Source organism: Furipterus horrens, unplaced genomic scaffold (genome assembly GCF_987537825.1).
Source record: "Furipterus horrens unplaced genomic scaffold, mFurHor1.1.pri manual_scaffold_17, whole genome shotgun sequence".
NCBI lineage: Eukaryota > Metazoa > Chordata > Mammalia > Chiroptera > Furipteridae > Furipterus > Furipterus horrens.
In genome coordinates this window covers 21,261,336-21,265,801 of record NW_028327187.1, presented here as the reverse complement: position 1 = coordinate 21,265,801, position 4,466 = coordinate 21,261,336, and the positions used below count along the sequence as shown (strand labels likewise).

Here is a 4,466-nt window from a genome sequence, read left to right as displayed (position 1 = left end):
CATGAAGCAGCTCCTGGCTCAGTAGAGATATTAATCAAAGCTTGGCAAAAATGGCAGGTTTGCAGATTTTGGGTAATGTATGTAAAATTCAACAGGCCAAAGGAGTGAGTTTTTCATCGTCGTCGTCGTCGTCGTCGTCGGCAGCCGTCCGTCTCGAGAGACGATGGCGTAGCTTCCTGAGAGTCTATCTGCACCGCCGAGAATGACTGTGCAGTCCGATTCGGGAGTGACAATCCCTGCCACACATGTTACAGGTGAAGGCAGATGGCTGTTGTTGCTGCTGCTGACGCTGCTTCCGCCTCGATCTTTTCTGGACCGCCTCCTCGTTGCGCGCAGCCTCCGCGCGTGACGTACCTTGCCTGACCGCGAGCCTCCAGGCTAGGCGGTCGTCTGCTTGAACTTCCCATGTGTTGAGATTGATGGAGCATTGTGTCATGTCCTTTTTGCAGATGTCTTTGAACCGCAGTTTTGGGCGCCCTGTCATCCTCTTGCCTTCTGCTAGCTCGCCGTAGAGGAGGTCTTTGGGGATACGGCCTGCATCCATTCTTTTGACATGGCCGAGCCACCTGAGGCGTCTCTCGCTAAGAACTGCATGCAAACTGCACATATTGGCTCGCTTCAGCACCTCGGTGTTGGGGACCTTATCCTGCCAGGCGACATGCAGGACGCGTCGCAGGCACCTCATGTGGAAGCTGTTGAGTTTCCTTTCGTGCCTTGCATAGGTGGTCCACGTCTCGCTGCCATAGAGGAGAGTGCTGAGTACGCAGGCTTGGTAGATGCGCAGTCTGGTTTTCTCAGTGAGGCTGGAATTGTTCCACGCTCGCCGGTTCAGTCTGGCCATAACTGTGGCTGCCCTGGCGATTCTCCGGTTGACCTCCAAGTCGACTGACAGAGAGCTCGAGATGGTGGACCCGAGGTAAGTGAAGTTGTTGACAACCTCCAGGGTGTATCCGTCGATGGTGATGCATGGGGGAGTCCCCGTGCCTTGAGCCATAACATTCGTCTTCGTCAGGCTGATGGCTAGTCCGAACTCCTTGCATGCATGGGAAAGGCAAGTGACTAGCTGTTGGAGTCCCTCTTCGGAGTGTGATGTCAAAGCTGCGTCGTCGGCGAAGAGCATCTCACGGATGAGCACCTCTTTGACTTTGGTCTTGGCTCGTAGACGGGCCAGGTTGTAGAGCTTGCCATCGGATCTGGTGTGAATGAAGACACCCTCGCTGCAGTCCTTAAAGGCGTATTGGAGGAGCATGGAGAAGAAGATTCCGAACAGCGTAGGCGCGAGGACGCAGCCCTGCTTTACTCCGCTGCTGACTGGGAAGGCCTCAGAGGTTGCGCCGTTGTAGGACACCGTGCTGTGCATGTTGTCGTGAAAGGACATGACCACAGCAAGCAGATGTGGTGGACAGCCAATCTTCCGTAGCAAGCTGAAGAGTCCGCTTCGACTGACCAGATCAAACGCCTTCGTGAGGTCAATAAAGGCGAGGTAGAGTGGTTTATGCTGCTCGTGACACTTCTCCTGCAGCTGGCGTAGGGAGAAGATCATGTCCACTGTTGAGCGGCCAGCTCTGAAGCCACACTGGGACTCTGGGTAGACGCGGGAAGCAAGGGTCTGCAGGCGGGCAAGAGCGACCCGGGCGAATACTTTGCCGACGACGCTGAGGAGAGAGATGCCCCGGTAGTTGTTGCAGTCGCTGCGGTCTCCTTTGTTCTTGTACATGGTGATAATGTTGGCGTCTCTCATATCCTGGGGGATGTAACCCAAGTGAGTTTTTCATGATGTAGTTCTTATTGCTCACTGGTTTTGGGTCAATTTTCTATAGCCTCCTCTCCCAGCATCATAGTTCTGTCAATACTCATCTTGTATCTGGCCCAAAGACCATCCAAGGCTGTACTGTCTGCCCTTCTTAAAGGCTACGTGCCCAGTTGGCATGAATGATCTGGTCACCCAGTTCCATTTAAGTACCACATGGCATTTTTGCATCTTCTCTTGAATAGTATTCCACAAGTAGAAAGCACATGTTGTTTTCTTCATTTTATTCAAGCCCATTATGATTTTCTTTATGTCATCACTTTTCCTGAAGGGTTCATAGTTTTGTTCTTCAGTTGTATAAAAGGAAAGATTTCCAACATACAATGTACTGCTTTTCTTCAGTAATTTTTCCTGTTTTTCATTGTCACCCTGGAAGTTCTGGTCCCAGTACTGGCTCAGCTCCACATAGGATACTCTGCACAGCTCCTTCAGGAGGCCACCTGACATAGTGCAGAGAGGTGGCCAATCATGAGATGTCATGATCATCTCCTTTTCCTTAGAACACTTGCTTAATTTGATTTTTGGGTTACCATATTTTCCTGCTTTTCTCCTGTCTTACTGATTGCTTATCAGGCTTCTCATTTATCCACCCTCTTAATGTTGGAGGGCCCAGGACTCAGTCTTTGAACTTTTTTATAGAAGAATCATTTATACTCACACATTGGTGATTTTTATACTTTCACATGGCATTAGATACCATGGTGAATTAGATTTCAAGACTTGTATATGTAGCTGTCTACTTGACATGTCCACCTGGATGTCTAATAGTATTTCAAATTTAACATGTCCAAAAGTGAACTTCTAATCTTCCCTTCAAACCTCCTTCTCCTGTTGTCTTTTCCATCTCAGTAAATGGCAGTTGCATCCTTCCAGTTGCTCAGGCCCCAGAGCCATGTCATCATCCCTGATTCCTCTTTATCATTCTTTATTTATAACTCATATACAGTCCAATTTTTTGGCAGATCATGTGGCTCTATTTTCACAATATATTCAGAATCCATCAATTTTTATCATCTCCACCACTATCACCTGCTTCAAGACATCATTATATCTCACCTGGATTATTGTAAAAATGTAGCTGGTCTACCAGCTGTTACCCTTGTCTTCTAGCAGTTTGTTCTTAATACAGCATTCAGAGCATTCCTTTTTAAATGTTAGCTTATGTCAATGCTCTTCTCAGAACTTCCAGTTACTTCCCATCTCACTTAGAGAGGAAACTAAAGTTCTGAAAATGACCTATAAGGCCTTATATAATCTATATGTAAGGCTAGTGGTTTAAAATAGGGTTTTCACCTTGATTACAGATCTTAACACAATTTTTGCTGTATAATCTCTCTCATATGAAATGCATCTATTTCCTGTACTGGGTTCAAGATTCATACTTAAAGAGCAAACCTTGATATGCATTATCAAGCAGTAATTTAATTTTTCTTTTTAGTGTTAAGTTTTGATCTGTAACTGTTTTAAAATGTATTTTGGCTTTAAATAGAATGTGTTCATCCTACAAACACTCAATAAGAGCATATTATCTTCCAGATACTTAGGTTATAAAAATGAAGAGAAAGGAGGGCATATTAATAACCTTCACAGCTATGAATGAATGGTTTTATTGTGCATATACATGTAGAGATAATAATCCCATAAGGATTGTATATTATTCTTTAGGCAGAAGCAAATAAATTGTATGTTGAGTACATACAGCATAACTGGTTCCCATTTTGATTTTTCTATCTCCTCTTTATTCTTCTATTTTTTAAGAGATATAAGAGTCTGTTTATCCCTGGCTAGGTATTTACTAGCTACATCAGTATGGTTTAGTTTCAGACTTTTCTAGATTTTGTCTCCCATATTCTGTTTTTAATAATAATTACCTTTCTCAAACACAAGAGAGTCACATAGATTATGTCCTCAGTACCTGTTATTGCTAAGCATGGCACTTTATACACAGTAGACCCTTAAATCTCTGGGTGTTTGTAAATACGATTTATGCTTAATATATTTGATTTTTAACCTTATAGTTAAGGTTATAAGGTAAGCTATTTAGCATATTGAAGAGACATGAGATGAAAGATGAAAAATAAAGCCATCTGATAATAACAGGATTTTAATTTTTTAAAAGACTTTATTCTTTTATTTTTGGAGGGAGGGGAAGAGAGAGAGAAAGAGAGGGAAAGACACATCAGTGCATGAGAGAAACATCAATCGGTTTCCTCTTGCACACACCCTCAACTGGGGACCTGGCCTGCAACCCAGGCATGTGCCCTGATTGGGAATTGAACCAGTGACCTTTTGGTTTGCAGGCCAGCACTCAATCCACTGAGCCACACCAGCCAGGATAGTAAAAAGATTTTTAAAAAATCTACCCACAGTTTGTTAAGTATTGCATTTTGGATAGCATGTTGAGCATCATTTTTGTGTTAGTGTCTGACTGCTTGAGTGGAACTTGAAAGGAAGAAGAATATCTTGTAGAAGAGACACAATAAGGTACACATATTATACTCAGACAAACCTGTAGTTAAATTGAGGCTTGGCCACTTACTAGCTGCATGAGCTAAGGTAAGTCACGTGGTCCCTGAGGAATAATTTCTTCTCATATTATATTATTCTAATTTTCAGAATATGTAAAGCATGACATAGGGTAGGTCCTCAACATATG

At 43.8% G+C, this 4,466-nt stretch overlaps 1 pseudogene; it reads right to left on the bottom strand.

Moving 5' to 3' along the window:
* Window positions 1–1,792: 1,792 nt before the first annotated feature.
* LOC149990638 (nuclear cap-binding protein subunit 2 pseudogene) lies at window positions 1,793–2,257 on the bottom strand (annotated as a pseudogene).
* Window positions 2,258–4,466: the final 2,209 nt, after the last annotated feature.